Genomic DNA, 20937 nt, shown 5'->3' with positions numbered 1-20937 from the left:
AGGTCAGGTAATTGGCGCAAACCAGGGGGAAGTTTGTTTCAAAGGGTAGGGGCTCTGACAGAGAAGGCCCTTTCCCTGGGGGCCGCCAGCCGACATTGCTTGGTGGATGGCACCCTGAGAAGACCCTCTCTATGTGAGCGTACGGGTCGGTGGGAGGCATGAGGTAACAGCAGGCGGTCCCGTAAGTACCCGGGCCCTAAGCCATGATGACACAAAAGAGGGCAGGCTGTTGTGATAGTGTGTGGCATAGGTGGGCCTGAGAGGGAGAGCCATTGCCGGAAACTGAGCCTAGTGATGGGTGAGCATTTCTTGGAGGGGGGGGGGTCATTTGGCTGTGGCCCTTCTGCCGAGTCCGGCCGTAGAGGCTCCTTGGCTAATAATGAGAGGGTGATGTAGACCTCTTGTGTCCCATGGCTGGGTGCCGGATAGTCAGCATCTCCCCCTCCAACCACATGGGACCAGGTGTCTTCCCCAGGTTTTTTGGAGCGTTGGGAAAAGCAGCAGCCTTTTGAGCACCGGGAGACATGTTGAGTTACAGCAGAAGCTCTCACAGACTTGAGCTGATGAAGCTGAGGGGAAGCAGCTTGGCACAGACCTAAGAAAATTCCAAAAGCATCAACACATGGAATTTGCTACAAGATGAGGTGATGGCCTCTTAACTCTGATGACTTCAGGAGGGTTGGGCTAAACAAGGGCTGTTGGTCAAGAAGATTCAGCAGGGTTACCTGCCCCAAGTACCAGGGGCAAGGAAACAATGCGGGGCGAGGAGACGAGGTCTCCAGGGGATTGGAGGCTCCTGAGAGCCCCCGGGTGTTAACTGTGAAAAGTACATGGGACAGGTGGTCCTTGACCTGATCCAACTGGGTTGTTTTCTGCGGCTGATGGAGCTCCACAGCTTGAACCGGGTGAAATGCTCCCGGATCGCCTGATCCGGTAGTGATGGTGGCAGGTGGTTCGGAGAACCGATAGCAAAAATCCCTGCCCCCACCCTCCATGCCCAGCTGAGGCGCGTGATCATCAGAGGTCTTTTTTTTTAACTTTTAAAAGCATTTTTTCTTTGGCAAAAAAAAATGCTTTTAAAAGTAAAAAAAAGCCTCTGATGATCACACGACTCAGCTGGGATCATCAGAACCCTTTAAAAGCATTTTTTCTACAACCTCTTTGGCCAAAGAGGTTGTAGAAAAAATGCTTTTAAAAGTTAAAAAAAAAAGTTGGCCATGCCCACCTAGTCACATTACCCGCCACCAAGCCACGCCCACAGAACCAGTAGTATCAAATTTTGCATTTCACCCCTGCCTTGAACCCACAGCCTCTCTGGTCCTTCCCACCCAGCTACCATTGGGTAGAAGCTGGGTGATAATAGTTACATCTACAGCAAGGCTCCACAGAATCGTTCCCAAGAGTTTGCAGCTCTGATCAAACACGGGCCGCCGATTCCCCCGCCCGGCCCCATCTCTGTCCCCCAGTGAGCTGGTGCAGGCACAAACTGCAGGTCTTGGCCATGGGCAGGAGGTGGGGCAGCCTCAGTTCCTTTCCTCCTGTCAAGTGGCACAAAACTAAGTGGGTGGTTGCTGCATCTCAGGAGAGCTTCAGATGGAGAACTCAGCCAGCCAGTTCTGCTGCAGTGGGTGGTTGCTTGTGCTGGCCCCTCTGGTCTGGTCTTTCCCAAATTCAAACTGCTAGAAGAACCCCTTCTGGGCTGGAGTTGGGAGGGCTGCTGGGCTGGGTTCTGGCTGCTGGTGGTCTCCCTCTGGCTGGAGGGGGTCTTGCTGGCAGTGCCTGTTCTGGCTGCCCAGCTCAGCCGGAGAGCACTAAGGGTCTCTGCTTTGGTGACTGGTCAGTTTCCAGGCTTTAAAAAAGATTTATATGCGGGGCTCCAGTGACGTCACCGCTCCTGCCGGGTGCCCTAACAGGGCACTCCGCGTTAGAAGATCGTAAAAGTCAGTGAAACAGTATAAATCACTGTTCACTGAGCTTAGCATACCCTTTGGGCATAAGAGGGTTATGCAGAGTTGTGGAAAAGTGGTAGATCTAGACGGGTTTGCTCTTAAGAGCGAATTTTCCTGGATTTATGATCCCACCGAATTCCACTACCTCCAACTTCAAACGCGCTCCTGTTTTTTTTCAGGAAAAAGGAGTAGGAGAGTCACTTCTGCTCAAAAGGACTTATTAAATTGATTGATTTTATAAGCAGACGGGAATTTCACAAGCGTTCGATCTTTGATGTAGAATCAACACGGCAAGTATACCGACTCCCTTTTTGAAACCTGAAACCTTTCTTTGTCTCTGATTAATTGACTTTTAAAATGGCGTCTGAAAGTGAAAGTAAAATTTTTTAGTACAACAAAGTAGCGTTATTTGTGGATTGTTACAAACGGAGTTCTCTTATATTGAATGGAGTAAAAGAAAGTTGTTAAGTTTAAATTCCTGATTCTTTTGAAGACAGAACGGCAGCTAAACCTTTAAAGCCTTCTGGAAGAAGGGGATCTGAACCAAGTCTTGAGGATATATTGAAAGTACAATTAAAACTTTCTGAAGATAGGCAAAAAGAGATGATGGAGAATTTTAATGCAAAAATAAGAGAAGATATTCTCATGGCAGTTCAAGGACTGAGTAAAAAAATTGAGGGATTGGAAGAGGAAATGCAACAGATCTCTCAGTCAAATAAGCATTTAGAAGATAAAATGTAAGGTGTTCAGAAAAAAGTGGATCAAAATGAAGATCAGGTTGTGATATTACAATATAAACTTATGGAAGGAGCTCTTAGAATTTGTGGTATGCAAGAACAGCAAGGAGAAGACTTAAGAAAAATTATATCAGAAGCATTGGCTGAATTTATTGAAGTGGAACCCCAAGAGGTAGCTTACCAAATTGATAAAATATATAGAGTTAATTCTTGGATTGCAAGACAGAGAAAGCTTCCTCGGACATTGTGGTTTATTTTGTGAAAAGGACTATGAGAAATCAGATTCTGCAAGTTTCATATCAGACAACTTTAAAAATTGGAGAACAGGAGCTGAAGGTGTTGAAAGAGATTCCTTCAAAGATGTTAAGAGATAGGAAGGAATTTGTTTTTTTTACACAAGAACTTAAAAAACATCAGATTCAATTCAGATGGGAGGTGCCAGTTGGACTGACAGTATTCTATCAAGGAAGGAGATATAGAATTGACACTGTTTTAAAGGCAAAGGATTTTCTTTCTACAGTTTTGAAAGTCGAAATAGAAGTGATAGAAAAACTTCAAGAGATTCAAGAAGGCGTGGTGATCCAAGAGCCTTTATTGCTGCCAGTATTAGAGGAACCACAAGAGCAAAGGGTGACAAGAGGAGCTCTTAAGCGTAAAGAAGAGCAACAGTCTCAAAGTAAAAGTCAGGATCCCAGTATGGAAGCTGTGGGAGGAGCTAGACGGAAGATACCAGAGGAGGATCTTCCGTTGTTTGCTTCAAAGCTTCAAGAGGCCAGTAATGGCAAATAGAATTTTGTCATGGAATGTTAATGGCTTGAATTCAGCTCAGAAAAGAAGGAAAATATTTCACTACTTGAAACAATTTAAAATGATGTGATTTGTTTGCAAGAGACACATATAAAATTATCAGACCAAAAATATTTAATTAATTCAAAATTAGGTAAAATTTTGTTGCATCAGCTTTGGAAAAGAAGCATGGAATTGTTGTATATATCAGGAAGGATATACCAGCTAAGTTAATTGAGGCAGATATTCAAGGAAGATTTATTGCTATTGAACTGGTGATAGATGCAAAAGACTTTGTTGATAGGTATTTATGCACCTAATCAGCAACAAGAAAAGTTTTATAAAATGTTACATGAGAGGTTGACCTCTGGGATTATAGTTCGTTTATTTTATTAGGAGACTGGAATGGAGTAATTGATACAAGAAGGATAAGAGAACCTCTTCCAAGAAGATACCTATACATGCAAAATTACCAAAATCCTTTTTTGAAATGATGGAAGACTTTGAGTTTAGAGATATATGGAGGTTACGGAATCCAGATGAGAGAGATTTTACTTTTTTTCCCGATAGGCATCAATCTTTCTCACGTATTGATTTTATTTTAATTTCTAATGACTTGCTTTCTAGGGTGAAGAAAATGAAGATATTTCCGAGGTGTTTAACTGACCATAGCCCAGTATGGATGGAATTATTACAAGGGAAAAAAGGTGGTAGAACATGGAGGTTGAATGAAAATCTGTTTAGATATGAGGATAATGTAACTTATTGTAAGAAACAGTTGAAAGAATTTTTTGATTTTAATATGTACAAAGGGACACCTATAGGAACTGTGTGGGAGGCGAGTAAAGCTTTTATTAGAGGATATTGATATACTTGGACAACAGGCAAAGGAATAATAAACAAAGGCAGCGAGGTACCTGGAAGAAGAAATTCAAAGGAAGCAACAGTTATTAATTCAAAACCCACAAGATCATAAACTTAAAGAGGCTATAAAAATATTACAGAGTCAATTTAATATGTTAATGGCAGACCAGGTGGCAACGAATATACAATATGCTAAACATAATACCTTTTGTAATGCAAATAAACCTGGGAGATGGTTGGCATATAACTTAAGGAAAAAACAGAAAGCACGTGTCATACAAAAAATAGAATATAAAGGCAAAGAGATATATCAACAGGATAAAATTAAAAAGGCATTCTCAGAATTTTATACTGCACTATATGCAAAAGACAAAATATTGAATAGGGACATTTATGATTATTTGAAAGATTATAAGGTTAATATTCTAACATTAGAACAGAGGGAGGAGCTGAATCGGCCGATAGCTACTGGAGAAATAGTGGAGGCAATTAAACAATTAAAAATGGGGAAAACCCCTGGTACAGATGGTCTTACAGCAACTTATTATAAAAAAACACAGGATGAAATATTAGGCCCACTTAAAGAATTATTTAATCAGATACAACTAGGAGTGGGAATACCCCCATCATGGAAAACATCTTTTATTTCACTGATACCAAAAGAGGAGCAAGATTGCTCTAAACCCGGTAACTACAGGCCGATTTCACTTTTAAATAATGATTATAAGATTTTTGTAAAAATAATAGCAAATAGATTAATGTTAGTTTTACAACAAAGAATTCATACTGATCAATCTGGTTTTATAAAAGGGAGGCAGATGAGGAATAATGTTAGACAGATTATTAATATATTGGAATATTTGGAAAAGAAGAATACTTCAGCAGCACTTATTTTTTTGGATGCAGAGAAAGCCTTTGATCGATTGCATTGGGATTTTTTATTTAAATTAATAGAGAAAATGCAATTTGGAGATTGTTTTGTTAGAATAATTAAAGCGATTTATGGAGAGCAAACAGCACAGATTATAATAAATGGTAGTTTGACAGAAGTTATTAAGATTGCGAAAGGAACGAGACAGGGATATCCTTTATCACCATTATTGTTTGTTTTGACTCTGGAACCATTATTAGATAAAATACGAGAATTAACGAAAATAGAGGGAATTAAGATTAGACAATATGAGTACAAAGTTAGAGCTTTTGCAGATGATGTAGTGGTTACTTTAACAAATCCTATAAATTCAAGTAGATTTTTGTTGGAAGTAATTGATAAATATGGAAAGGTATCAGGATTTAAAATAAATCAGAATAAAACAAAAGTGATAATTAAAAATATGTCTATACAACAGAAACAAAAACTAGAGGAAATGACAGGATTTGAGGTGGTAAAAAAGGTTAAATACTTAGGGGTTTATATTAGCTCATCGAACAAGAAACTTTATAAGAATAATTATGACTTGCTATGGCAAAAAGTTCAGAATGATATGAGTGTCTGGAAAAATTGCAGTTACCCCTATTGGGAAGGATTGCGGCTATTAAAATGAATGTGTTACCTAGATTTTTGTTTCTGTTCCAGATGATACCAATAATTAAAAAGGATAAAAATTTGGAAGATTGGCAGATTGGGATTAATAAATTTATATGGCAGGGTAAAAAGGCGAGGTTAAAATGAAAATAATACAGGACTCACGGGAAAGAGGTGGTTTAAAATGCCTAACTTTAAACTATATTATGAAGCAGTAACCCTTTCAGTAATAAGTGACTGGTTTAACTTAACAGAGGAAAGAATTTTGAATATAGAAGGTTATGACTTGTTATATGGATGGCATGCGATTTATTTTATGAAAAAAGTGGATAGGGCTTTTAAGAATCATGTGTTGAGAAGTGCTCTTTATGGTCTGGAAAAATATTCTTATAAATTAGATTACAAGATTCCTATATGGGCGAGCCCTAGACATGCAATAGAGAATATAAATATAGAACAGAAACAGCAAATGATTACTTATAAAGAACTTTTGTATGCTGAAGGAGGCAGATTGCAATTAAAATCATTACAGGTATTAAATGAAGAAGGGAGGAATTATACTTGGTTTCAATATGGGCAAATAAGTGCTAGATGGAAAGAAGATCAAAAAATTGGTATAATGCAAAGGGAGGAAAATTTAATAAAGCAAATTAGAAATCAGACCCAGGAGCATATAAAGAGATTGTATAATGTGTTGCTTGAAATAGATTCGGAAAAGGATTTGGTAAAGGATTGTATGATAAAATGGGCACAGAATATTCAGGAACCAATAATGTTGGAAACATGGGAGAAAATCTGGGTTAGAAATGTTAAGTTTACACAAGCGCAGAATTTAAGGGAAAATTTTTATAAGATGTTTTATAGATGGCACTTAGATCCCAAAAAATTATCACGTATGTATCCTAATATCCAAGCGAAATGTTGGAGGTGTGATTGTGATGATGCTACATATTTTCATATTTGGTGGACTTGCAAGAAAATTAAGGCCTTTTGGATAAGAATTTGGTGGATTATTCAAAATGTACTGAAGAAGAAGATAAAGTTCCTGCCACAATTTTTCCTTTTGGGAATTATAACGGATTGTACAGGGATTGAGACTAAATTGATTCTGAATTTAATAACAGCAGCAAGACTGTTGATTGGACAATATTGGAAGAAAGAAGAGGTACCTACAATAGAAGAATGGATACTGAAAGTCATTAATTTGGCTGAGATGGCTAAAATCTCAGCTTTTTTAAAAGACAATACGCAGGAAAGATATTTAATTGAATGGAAAAAATGGATTGATTATCTACAAAACAGATATCAGATTAAGAAATATCAGATTGCCTTTGAATAATTAGAAAGCTATTTTATGTAATGGGAGGGGTTGGGAGATGAAAAGCTTTGGATGTGGTTATTTGGATTGAAGGAAAATTTTATTCTATGTTTGGTTTATGTATAACAATACCTTGTGATTGACCCGGGAAGCCGGGGGGGGGAGGGAGGGAGGGGGGGAGGGTTTTTTTTGGGTTTTTTTTTGGGAGGGAGGGGGAAAAAAGGGGGGAAAATGTTTTTGTTTTTTAAAACTCTTTCAATAAAAAAAAAAAGATTTATATGCATCTCCACTAGTCCCCCAAAAGTGGAGAAGAGAAGTGTTTTATGATCTGTTTCGGAGGCTTTGCTGTTGACGTGGCTAGACCACAAGCAGCAGGTATGTTCAGGGTTCAAGGAATCCAGGATGATCGCTTTGATGATCGCACACCTGTTAATTTCAGGGTCATTACTTATTGCATTGGCTTCTAATCTGCTGACCATGCTAGAGCAGAAACAGAAGGGCAGCCTTGCCAGGCAAAAAAGGTACTTCCCCAGAAGTCTATCTTGACTGTAAGGTTACATTAACAAAACCTCATTGTTCTGAAAATACTCCTCTCCCCCCTCCCTTTTACAACTCAAGAAATTAGGGGAAACTGGAGAGGCTTCCTGCGGCCACATCCTTTCTGTGGACTCGGCTGCCTCTTCTCTGACCAATTGCTTCCTCTCTTCAAGGTCTTTCCCATTTCACAGAGAGGCCCGAGATCCCTTCCTTCTGGAGGCCCAGGCGCCTCGCTCGGCTCCAGGCTGGAAAGTTGAAAAACAACTATCAATGCACCCTGGCTAGGAATGATGGATTATGGACCTTCCATGAATAATGATGGTATGCTCCAGTCCCAGAGGGGCTTGCAGCAAATCAATACAATAAATTGAATTAAACAAGAATAAAAACAATGAAAGACAACTAATAACAATCAGTCCAAGGCAGCTTTACCAAGGGGCACCATGGTCTGTCCTCATCCCTGTGTGGGCTCAAAATGAGCCACGTATCCCAGGAAATGTGGGGACTGGGCCACTGGGGGAGACAGCAAGCCCCTTCTCCCTCATCTGCCCTGCAGCCATCTTTCATTCAGAGAAGATGCTCTTGGGAAGAACCGCAGACTGGGCTCCAAAGAGCTTTGCTGGTGACCTCCCGCACCAGGAGTTTTGCGCGGGGGCTGACTGGTAGCCAATGCAGCTGCTGCAGGGTTGGCGCTACACAAATAGACTGAGTGTACCCTGATTCTCCAGGCCACTGCAAGTTGTGCCAAGTGATGCTTCCAAACAGGTTTGAGCTCCTACTTAAGCGCACCATGTGAGCAGCGCATAGACGGCATCCGGTTTAGGTTCTGCATTTAATAGAATCACTTTAAGCCACCTGCACTGAGGATGAACCTGCTAAGCTGGCTGGCATTGGCGGAAGATGGGCAGGTTAGTGCAAAGCTGTGCCAGGGCAACTGGGGGCTGGTTGAACCTGAACACCTCCCTCCCCCTGGGAGAGCGCCCCAGTGAAGAGGCCTGGAACTGCAGAGCTCTCCCACAGGGTGTGCCAAGGTCTTCCAGGGTACTCTCCACTGTGGAAAAAGCCCCACAGAGGTTCTGTGCAGAGGGGGGGCTTGGAAAACCCCATTCCTCGTGGGCCTGACCTATGCCCTCTCTCTGTGATGGGCAGCCAGTGGTCCTTCCTAATGGCTGGGTGGGGCACATTTTGGATGGTTTGCCACTAGCCTTCCCCAAGCCCTGGTCTGACCGGAAGAGCATGTTCCTGCTCTTCCAGGCAAGCTGGGATGTCAGATTTAAGCCAGCATCTGGCTGCCTTTCTGGCACAAGGAAGAGGTAGCCTTTAACAAGGCGAGTCCTCTGGTCCTCCGTTCACGCTGCAACAGGGTCAGGTTTCTCTTCCCTCAGCTCAGGCTGAGGCCAGCAGGGACAAGGGAGTAAACTTTCATCCGCTTAGCCGTCTGCATCTTGGGCAGCCCTTTGGCTCCTGCTAGGAGGAGACTGGCTCCCATCCAGGTTCCCTCTGCCCTCCCCCCTCCCCTGCCGAGTCTGGCTTGGTTCTCCCTGCAGAGACTCATTGCCACCCCAGCTGTTCCCCCCACCCCAGACTTGGCTCTCACAACTCTGTAGGATGGGCAGGCTTAGGGATGAGGAGAAACCTACTTCTGGTGGGGGGAATGTGGCAGGCCCCGACCTGGGTGGTGTCCAGGAGAACCTTTTTTGGGTGAAAGCAGGGCAAGAAAATTGGATGCTGCTCTGAGACCCAGCCAGGAGAGACTGAGGGTCTGTGCGAAGGACCTTGGGAGGCAGGAGGAAGAGGTGCTGAGCCCAACTCTGAGGAAGAAAACAGGAGTCCTGGAAGGAGGAAGTGGACATTCAGTGAGGAAGAGGACATTCAGACCTGCAAGAAGATTCTGCCATTGTAACCTTAACCATAGAGGAGGTGCTTGCATCTGAGGTGCTTCTACCCAAAGGGCTGGCACAGACAGGCTCTTCCCCACGACTGCCCTGGGCTCTTGCCCTCAGCACTGCTGGCATATTCGGGCCTTGCTAGTGTGCCCACTTTCTGCATGGCCAGCCCAAGCCTGTGCTCAGGACTAGCAACCAAGAGGCACTGGCTCCCAGCCTGCCTGATTGGCCTAACTGCAAAGGGCTACATGGTTGAGGGAGGACCTATAAGCATCATACACACACACAGAAGCACTGGCCACCCTTGCGCACCCAGGCCTGAGGGCCAAATGGTTCACCCCCTGCCCTGCCCTTGGCCTTGGAGCCCCCATCCTGCCCTGAAGGCACTGAAAGCTGGCGCAGGAAACACTGCCTGGAGCAACTGGGGATGTTAAGAGTGTTAAATTGAGGCCCTGCAGAGGAACCAACATCCAGCTGCCCTTCTCTGGCCCTGCAGGGGGGAGCCGGCCAGTACTTTAGCCTCCCAGCAGGACTGATGGCCTCCAACCTGGAGTCACATGGCAGCTCTGCATGCCTGTGATAGCCAAAGGCCCCGTCGGGGCAGTTGACCACAAGAGCAGGAAAGCGACCCAAGAAGTGGCACCACAAATGAAGACAGCCCAGCTGGTCTTAATCTTAAATGCCAGGATTAACTTCTTGACCTCCTCTTGGCTGTTGTGTTATATAGGTCAGACATGGGAGGGGGAGGCTGTGGAGAGTTATGGACATCTCCAACCTACCTGCCCCTCCCCCACCCAAAATGGTGCCAAACTCTTGGTAGGTCTGGATGACTTTCACTGGTGGCAGCCAGTTAAACGAGAACCAGTGAGAGCCTTGGAAAGTTACCTGACTTGGGGCCAGCTGTTCTATCCCAGCCTAAATCTACCTCGCAGAGCTATTGTTATAGGTACACAATGAAGAAGGTCACCCTGAAGGCTACCCTTCATTGAGGGATGCGAAACGTTCTTACATTTCCTCCCTCATTGCGTCGGCAGATAACTGCCCGGCCGCCCTGTTTCGGGTGACCCGCTCTCTCCTTCAGCAGGAGGGGCGGGAGGACCCATTACAAGGGCGTGCCGAGGAGTTTAACGGTTATCTATACGATAAAATTGTTCAGCTTCGGGATGGATTGGATCAAAATTGGGTAGATCCAGGCGAGACGTTCGAGACCCGTCTTGTTGAGACTGTTTGGGATAGTTTTGACCCTGTGACTCACGAGGACATGGGCAGGTTGCTGGGGAGGTTGAATGCCACCACATGTTTACTGGACCCGTGCCCCTCCTGGTTGGTGCTGGCCACACAGGAGGTGACACAAGGCTAGCTCCGGGGGATTATAAATGCTTCTTTGCGGGAGGGGGTCTTTCCCGCTGCCTTGAAAGAGGCGGTGGTGAGACCCCCTCCTCAAGAGGCCTTCCCTGGACCCAGCTGTTTTAGGAAATTACCGTCCAGTCTCCAACCTTCGCTTTACGGCGAAGGTTGTAGAGAGTGCGGTGGCACGTCAATTACCTCAGTACCTGGATGAAGCTGTCTATCTAGACCCGTTCCAGTCTGGCTTTCGGCCCGGATACAGTATGGAGACGGCTTTGGTCGCGTTGGTTGATGATCTCTGGAGGGCCAGGGACAAGGGTTACTCCTCTGCCCTGGTCCTATTAGACCTCTCAGCGGCTTTCGATACCATCGACCATGGTATCCTGCTGCACCGGCTGGAGGGTTTGGGAGTGGGAGGCACCGTTTATCAGTGGTTCTCCTCCTACCTCTCTGACCGGACGCAGACGGTGTTGACAGGGGGGCAGAGATCGACCCCGAGGTGCCTCGTGTGGGGTGCCGCAGGGGTTGATTCTCTTGCCTCTCCTGTTCAACATCTATATGAAACCGCTGGGCGAGATCATCAGTGGTTTTGGGGTGAGGTACCAACTGTACGCTGATGATATGCAGCTGTACTTTTCCACCCCAGGCCACCCCAACGAAGCTATCAAAGTACTGTCCCGGTGTCTAGAAGCCGTATGGGTCTGGATGGGGAGGAACAGGCTCAAGCTCAATCCCTCCAAGACGGAGTGGCTGTGGATGCCGGCACCCCGGTACAGTCAGCTGCAGCTGCGGCTGACTGTTGGGGGCGAGTCATTGGCCCCGATAGAAAGGGTGCGCAACTTGGGCATTCTCCTGGATGGGCGGTTGTCCTTTGAAGACCATTTGATGACCGTCTCCAGGAGAGCTTTTTATCAGGTTCGCCTGATCCGCCAGTTGCGTCCCTTCCTGGACCGGGATGCCCTATGCATGGTCACTCATGCTCTCGTTACCTCTCGCTTGGACTACTTCAATGCTCTCTACATGGGGCTCCCCTTGAAGAGCACCCGGAGGCTCCAGTTAGTCCAGAATGTGGCTGCGCGGGTTATTGAGGGAGGGGTTCGGAGCTCCCATGTAACACCTATCCTGCGCAGACTGCACTGGCTGCCTGTTGTCTTCCGGGTGCGCTTCAAGGTGTTAGTTACTACCTTTAAAGCGCTTCATGGCTTAGGACTGGGATACCTACGGGACCGTCTACTGCCAACGTCTATCTCCCAACGACCAGTGCGCTCTCACAGAGAGGGGCTCCTCAGGGTGCCGTCAGCCAAGCAATGTCGACTGGCGGCCCCCAGGGGAAGGGCCTTCTCTGTGGGGGCTCCTACCCTGTGGAACGAACTTCCCCCTGGACTTCAACAACTACCTGACCTTTGGACCTTTCGCCGCGAACTTAAAACTTATTTATTTCGTCTTGCTGGACTGGCTTGAATTTTTTAAAATTTTTAATTGATTTTATGGGTTTAAATTTTTATTAATTTTACAGGGTTGATATTGTATTTTAAATGGGGCCAATTGAATAAGTTTTTTAATCTTTGTTTTTAGCATTGCATGTGTTGTTTTTTTGTATTTTATTGTGACTGTAAACCGCCCTGAGTCCTTCGGGAGAAGGGCGGTATACAAATTAAATTATTATTATTATTATTATTATTATTATTATTATTATTATTATTATTATTATTATTATTATTATTATTATTATTATTATTATTATTATTACCCTGAGCTCTTACAGGGAAGAAAAGATGGAAGTCTAGACTCCATTTGAAAATATGCTTCACCTGCATGCCAACTTAACCCACTCTTCTGGAGGTATGTCACCCCCTCTCGCTTCCTTTGGAGGGCCAGCAGCTGCAACAAACTGGAGGGGGCAGTTGGGAGTCCTAGTGCAATCAGACCCCCATAACCCCAAGCAGGGGACCCCTGGCAAAAGAAGCCCTGCTCCCTGCCCCCTTTGATTGGGAAGGGTCCTTCAAAGGTGAAGTGTTTACAGAGTTTCCCAAGGCCAGCAGGCCCACCATTGGTATCCCCGCTCTGGAGTCAGCAATTCCAGGGCCTCAGGAACCCCCAGCCACCAGGGTTGAACAAGGGGGGCACTCAGCTTCTTCCTCCCAGTGGACTGGCAGAGCTGGGGCTTTGTGGGAGGGCTAGGGGTCTGCTCACCAACAGAGCATCCCAGGGCTTGGAGAGCCAGTGAGTCATTCACTGCTGCCGCCACCATCCCCAGATGTCCCCCAGCGCCCCGCCCCCAATCTGTGCTTGGCTCAGCACCATCTTCCAAACCTGAGAGCAATACCAAAACAAAGCGAAATGTGGCAGAGAAGGTCTGGCCTTCACTTCAGTGGTTAACCACATCTAGAGAGGTTTTGGCTGGGTGGGAAGAGCCCCCCAGGCATAGTGGCCTTCCTTCTGTTGGGGGTTGGGGTGGGGCTTCCTCTGCAGCTCAGCTGTGAAGACGCTCCCAGCTCCAGATCCTGTTCCTGGCACGGGACAACGTCAGCAGCAGCACTTCAGCCTCTGCACTGGGCTGAGCACAGAACGCTTAGCTTAGCTGAGCAGGGAGCCCCCCCCCCATGCCAGAAAGCAGCACAGGATCTTTGGCGGTTTTAAAAGTTTTCCTCTCGGAGCAGCCGCCCTTAATCGCCATTCCTGTACCTGCAGTCTCATTTTACTCTTGCATTCACGCAACACACTGGAAGTCCTTGCTGAATTACTCCTTGTTCTGCCAGGGAAAAGGTGAGGGAGGGGCTGGGCATCAGGGCATAGCCTCTCTTGTAGACCGCCCCCCCTTTCAGAAAGACTCAGCCAACCAAACCTCTGTGGAAGCTGCATGGGCTCTTCCTCTCCCAGCTCTCACTTCCCCATTTCTGCCTCCTCCTTGGGGCAAAGTTAGCAGGCCCGTGGAATGAAACTCACATTCTCAGCCTAAAGACTTTGGCTACAAAAATACAAGAGGAAACGTGGACTCCTGTCTCATCCTGGTTTGTTGCTATTTTAAATAAAGCATTGAATTTGCTCTGAGATTTGGAAGTGGCTTTTTTCTCTCTGCAGATCACCAAGAAAAAATGTTTGCATGTGCTGGAAGGAAGTCTGTCTGAATTGAGGGCAGCTGCCAGAGACTAGGGTGTGTTTCCCCTGATAAGGAACAGCTGAGTTAACCGCTTCTTCGCTCACTCGCTCGCTTGGCCTGCTGAGCTGCTATGGCTCTTGGCCACTCCAGGGACAGGCACCAAGTGAGCTTTTGCTGCTAAAGGGAAGGGCTGACCTAGCCTGAAGGTTGTGGAGGCGTTTTGTTCCTGGCTTCTGCATCCCAGATGTTTGGGGAGAAGGTTCCCCAAAGAGTCAATCGGTGATGGAACCCAGTAATTATGACTGAAGCACAACAATCCCTCCCCAGAAGCCCAATTGGCCCTGCCCAGGAACACCATGCATGGTAAGCGCTTCCCTGGGCAGCACAATCTGTGGGGCTGAAAGAATGGACTGGGGGCGGGGAGCACACCGGTGAGCCAATCTGCCCAGGAAGATGGGTTGCTATGTTTGTTTGCAGTCGGTCTCTGCTAGGGCTCCCTCCCCCTCACCTGGGCAGAGCCAGCTGGCAAAACCACACCAATAGGGAAGCCTGGTTTGGCTAAATGGCTCTGCCCAGAAACTCTGTGCATGCTTGGGTGTGGCATGCACACTTGTGCAGAGCAGCAGCATTGGCCAGGATGGCAAAGCTTTACGTGCAGAGCCCCACCTGGCTCCAAGGCCTGTTGGTTTTCTCCCAGACTGGCCTACCTTGCAAGGTTGCTGTGACACAAACTGGGAAAAGAATGTGATGTTTCCCTCCCACCCCCCAACAGAATTAGATGAGCTGGTTCTTCTTTATGGTGAGGCTGCCTGGACAATCTTGCAAGTCTCAAAGCGTCAACCCTCCTGCTCTAATGACTTCAGGAAGCTTTCCTAAGTTTCTTCCTCTGACCTCAGGCCAAGAGGGGCGTCCTTTCTCTGATTGTTTCCTAGGCAGCCCTCTTCCCACACACATTCCGTGGCACCTATAGAGTAGTATCAGCAGAGCTACTATTCTTCCTTGCCAAGGTCATGTAATGGTGGAAATGTGGCTGGCGGGCCTTTGGGAGGCTTAAGAAGCAGAGCCATCACTGGGGTGGGTGGGGGTGCCTTGTGTATTGGGGAAGGAAACACTCCATTCTCCTTATGCAGGACAAGGGAAGCCTCCTCCTCCTCCGAAGGGGGATCTGCTCATCTTACCCACCCGCAGGGTGCCTACTTCCTCCCTGGAGGGGACCAGAGCTGGCTGCTCGAGGGAAGGGGCTGGTTGGGGGAAGAGTTGAAGATCAGAAGGACAGAAGCTTCTAGGAGCTAGAAGAAGGGAGGAGGGGAGAGTGAGGCAAGATTGGACTACTTAAGCAAACTCGCAAAGAGTCCAGGAAATCTAGGAAGCCCCATAACCTTCAGCCACAGCTTGTTACAGACCCCTACCCAGAAGGAAGAGGGTTCAAAAGAGGGTCTCTTCCTCCTTGTTCCTCCTCTTGGCTCCCTCTTTAGAGCAGGCAGGCTGGCTGTTTCCTTCCTGCCCTGCCAGATGAGCCGCAGTGGTTAGAGTGCAGTACTACAGACTACTTCTGCTGATCACTGGCTGCCAGCAGTTTGGCAGATCGAATCTCACCAGGCTCAGGGTTGACTCAGCCTTCCATCCTTCTGAGGTGGGTAAAACGAGGACCCAGATTGTTGGGGGCAAGAGGTGGACTCTGTATAACTGCTTAGAGAGGGCTGTAAAAGCACTGTGAAGCAGTATTTAGTATTTAGGTTTAGAAAATTTAGAACTACGCCGCCTTCGACATGACCTGAGTTTAACTCATAGAATCATCTATTACAAAGTCCTTCCTGTCAAAGATTACTTCAGCTTCAATTGCAACAATACACGAGCAAACAATAGATTTAAGCTTAATGTTAACCTCTCCAATCTTGATTGCAGAAAATATGACTTCAGTAAAGGAGGATGAAAATTTTTGTAAAACCTTTTTCAATAAAAAAAAAAGAATGAAATGCTTCTGGACGGCCCCCACTTTCTCCCCCCCCCTCATCCCTTGCCCAGGCCAGCGGCAGTGCTGCTGACCCCGAGAGCTGGTCCTCCCCCTGTCTCCCGCCGGCTGCATCTCGTGCGTGTGATTTTTTTTTTTATTATTTTTTGGTCCCACCTCACGTTCGTTCTGGCCAAAGGTGCGTCAGTCTGTGGCCCTTTCGAAGAGGTTTGTATTCTTTGGCACTTTGCCCACCAGAAACCTTTTCAGTCCGGCCAGCGCCTTTCTGGATGAACCCATCAAAGCCGGTCAAACCCTCCGGGCTGAAGACGCCGCTTCTCTTCCTAACTGCCCGGCCGTGTCAGGGGGGCGTGCGGGGGGGAGGGACGCGGCGGAGAAAATCTCCGGGGAAAGCAGGGAAAGCAAACCGTCGCCCGTCCCACCGAGCGCGTCGCAGGGCCTCCTTGGCCTGCCGAGTCAGGCGGTCCAGCTGCGCTTCGTCTGCCAGAGCCGGTCTGCGTCTTTCCGGGCACGAAGCCTTTTCCCTCCCGAAGATGGCAGCAATTCCGCCTGGAACAGTTGCAGGCAGAGGACGCCTCCTGTCCCGGGACGGGGAGGTGGGGCGCAGTGGCCGCGCTAGGGCAGGAAGGCTCCCTCGAAGCAAAGGGGCTCTGCAGATTTCCTTCCTCCGAGGAAGCCGCCGCCGCCGCCGCCGCCGCCACCACCCTCGCTCGGGGCTCTTCCCGGGCTGCCTTAACCAGCCAGAGGGGATCAAACACGGGGATGGGGTGGGAGGGCAAACGAGCAGCCGAGAGAGGCCGGTTCTTGAGTAGGCTTAAGGAAAGACCTGGGAAGGCTGAACTGCTGGGCGATGCCCTCTCAGCTTTTTCACAGCCCTTGGGGTGGAGGGCGCTGCCAGGGGAATGGGGAGGGGTCCGTTTCTGAAAGCTGATGGGTAAGAGCCCCCGCAGGGACCCCCGCTTTTGTGCGCCCTCCCCAAGGGGAAGGCAGTCCAGGGCTTGGAGGCCCCTCACCAGCCAGCTAGTTGGGGGGAGGGGGCCCTTTCAGGGGCCCCAGAACAGGCGCTCCTGCCAGGAGGGGCTGCTCTGCTTCTCCGCAGCCTATGGCTGTCTTAATTGGAGGCCTCTTCCTCCTAAGGAGCCCAGTTTAACTTTTCCAGTCCAGAGATAAATAGCTACAGCTGCCAAATCAGACGATGGGGATTACACAACAGGAAGCTGCACAGGACACTGTGATAAAATGTCCATGAAATGAACAGTCCAAAAATGTGGGAACCTCAGCACTAACACCAAGCAGGCTGCAGCTGGCAGGCTCTGCCCTTCTTCTTCAGGGTGGCTCAGCCAAAGGGTCAGTTCCCCAATCGAAGCGCCTCCCGGGGCCTGGACTGGCCTACATGTGCCTTCTGAGATGCTCCCAAGGATGGCAAACACACGCTGGACTCCTTCCTCTTCCTATTTTCCCCACAACAACCCTGTGAGGTGACTTAGGTTGAGAGAGGGCAGGTCTAGAGTCACCCGGCCGGCTTTCATGGCTAAGAGGGCACCGTCTCCAGCTTCTGGCCTGCCGCCCTCCCCACTAAACCAATTTGGATCTTTTCCCTGAGAGGTGGAAGAAAATCCTGGCCAATGTGCCCAGCTGAATGGGGCTTCTCCAGCTATGCCCTTCAGGTAGGTGCAGGAAAGAGGCTAGAGGGAAGGAAGCATCTCCCTTGGAAAGCTGGTGGCTCCTTTGGGATTGCAGAGTGTGATGGGGGGGGGACGTGGGTGTGTGTGTAGGAAGCAGCTGTTTCCTGCAAAGGTGACAGTGAAATCTCTATCTGGTGGTGGGGGAGGGCAGGAAGGGTTGCCAGCAGAACCATTGTCGGTGGAAGTTCATGGGAAGAAAATTGCAGCCTTAGCAGGGAAGAAAGAAGAGGCAAGGAGTCTCCACCCCCCCAACCCCCTCCCCACCCATTCCTCTAGCTGGAGAAGGAAAGGCTTCTGAGGAAACATACTCCCCCTCTGCCCATCTTCCATTTGCACAGCCATGAAAAGATTTATTTATTTATTTATTTTTATTTATTTATTTTGTCACAACAGTATATATAAGCATAAGCATGAAAGTAACTATATAATATATGAGCATATATATATAAGCATAAGTATGTAATAACTATATTAATTGGATATAATGAAAGGAAACAATAGGACAGGAACGGTAGGCACGCTGGTGCTCTTATGCACGCCCCTTACAGACCTCTTAGGAATGGAGTGAGGTCAATAGTAGACAGTTTTTGGTTAGAGCTTTGGGGATTTTGAGAAGAGACCACAGAGTCAGATAGTGTGTTCCAAGCATTAACAACTCTGTTACAGAAGTCATATTTTCTGCAATCAAGATTGAAGCGGTTAACATTAAGTTTAAATCTATTGTTTGCTCTTGTATTGTTGTGATTGAAGCTGAAGTAGTCTTTAACAGGAAGGACATTGCAATAGATGATTCTATGAGTTAAACACAGGTCCTGTCGAAGGCGGCCGAGTTCTAGGTTTTCTAAACCCAGGATTTCAAGTCTGGTGGGATAGGGTATTTTGTTGTATTCAGAGGAGTGGAGAACTCTTCTTGTAAAATATTTCTGGACACTTTCAATTGTATTGATGTCTGAAATGTGGTATGGGTTCCAGACAGGCAAGCTGTATTCAAGAATTGGTCTAGCAAATGTTTTATAAGCTCTGGTAAGTAGTGTAGGGTTTCTGGAGAAGAAGCTACATAAAACCGCTACGTAAAACCGCTACAGAAATATTTGCAAGCAAATAAAAATAGAATGTAACATTTACCACACCAAGCAAGAAGAAGACCTTCTACGCACTAATTCCAATCGTGCTTTCTATAATTTTGTGAACAATAAACTTAAAGAAACAAGATCCATTCCACCACTAAAAGAACCTAACGGCAAAGAATGTACTGACGAAACAGTTAAAGCAAACCTCTTTAACACATTCTTCGGCTCAGTCTTTGTAAACAGCGATGGCTCATATCGGACATTCTTCAATCGTACCAAAAATGTTAACAATGACTTAACACATATAGACTTTACAGAAGATAATGTTGAAAAAGCCCTTCGCAACCTGAAACCATCATTATCTATTGGACCAATGGACTATGTGCATACTTTTTAAAAAAACTTTCAATCAATATAGCTGAACCCCTAAGCATAATCTTTAATAAAGCCTTCATGACTAGTTCCCTTCCAAAACTCTGGTCTCTAGCCACAGTCATCCCTATCTTCAAAAAAGGAGATCCCAGCCTAGTTGAAAATTACAGACCTATCTCTCTATGTTGTGTCTCATGCAAAGTAATGGAATCTATCATAAACCAATCCATTACACTCCACCTTGAAACAAACAACCTTCTCTCTTAATAAAAATTTGGTTTCAGAAAAAAATTGTCTTGTAACTTACAACTTCTCCACTGCAAAAACATGGACTACCAACCTTGATCAAGGAAAAGCAATAGATGCAATCTACATAGACTTCTGCAAAGCTTTTGACTCAGTAGTACATGATAAACTTCTCCTCAAACTAAAATCCTATGGCATTTCGGGACCTCTTCACAATTGGATAAATGCCCTCCTGTCAAACAGACAACAATGGTCAAAATTGGCAACGCTCTATCAAATCCTTCTTCCCCCCATCTTCACCCATATTTTCAATAAATCACTAGAGATGTGCTATGTTCCTTCTTGCTTCAAACGCTCTACCATCATCCCAGTGCCAAAGAAGCCCACCATCAAGGAACTGAATGACTACAGACCAGTTGCTCTAACATCTGTAGTCATGAAAACCTTTGAAAGGCTAGTGCTTTCCTACCTGAAAACCATCACGAATCCGCTTTTAGACCCCTTGCAATTTGCATACCGAGCAAATAGATCAACAGATGATGCTGTTAATATGGCTCTGCACTACATCCTACAACATCTTGAGTCTCCAAAGACCTATGCAAGGGTCCTCTTTGTAGACTTTAGTTCAGCATTCAATACCATCATTCCAGACATTCTTCTAACTAAGCTAAACCAGCTACAGGTACCGGAACAGACTTGTAAGTGGATCACAAGCTTCCTAACAAACAGGAAGCAGCAGGTGAAGCTAAGCAAGATCACATCAAATACCTGTACAATTAGCACAGGGGCCCCCTGTATACCAATGACTGCATCTCCAATGATCCATTTGTTAAGCTACTGAAGTTCGCAGATGACACAACAGTGATTGGTCTCATTCGAGACAATGACGAATCCGCATATAGACGAGAGGTCGAACGACTAGCCTTGTGGTGCAACCAAAACAATCTGGAACTGAACACACTCAAAACCGTAGAAATGGTGGTAGACTTTAGGAAAACCTTCCATACTTCCACCTCTCACAATACTTGACAACACAGTATCAACAGTAGAAACCTTCAAATTTCTGGGTTCTATCATATCGCAAGATCTCAAATGGACAGCTAACATCAAAACATCATTAAAAAAGGACAACAAAGAATGTTCTTTCTGCGCCAACTCAGTAAGCTCAAACTGCCCAAGGAGCTGCTGATCCAATTCTACAGAGGAATTATTGAGTCTGTCATTTGCACCTCTATAACTGTCTGGTTCGGTTCTGCAACCCAACAAGAAAAACACAGACTTCAGAGGATAATTAGAACTGCAGAAAAAATAATTGCTACCAACTTGCCTTCCATTGAGGACCTGTATACTGCACGAATCAAGAAGAGGGCCGTGAAAATATTTGCAGATCCTTCGCATCCTGGACATAAACTGTTTCAACTCCTACCCTCAACACGACGCTATAGAGCACTGCACACCAGAACAACTAGACACAAGAACAGTTTTTTCCCGAAGGCCATCACTCTGCTAAACAAATAATTCCCTCAACACTGTCAGACTATTT

Source organism: Ahaetulla prasina, chromosome 6 (assembly GCF_028640845.1).
Source record: "Ahaetulla prasina isolate Xishuangbanna chromosome 6, ASM2864084v1, whole genome shotgun sequence".
Lineage (NCBI taxonomy): Eukaryota > Metazoa > Chordata > Lepidosauria > Squamata > Colubridae > Ahaetulla > Ahaetulla prasina.
Note: the sequence above shows the minus strand (reverse complement) of the source record.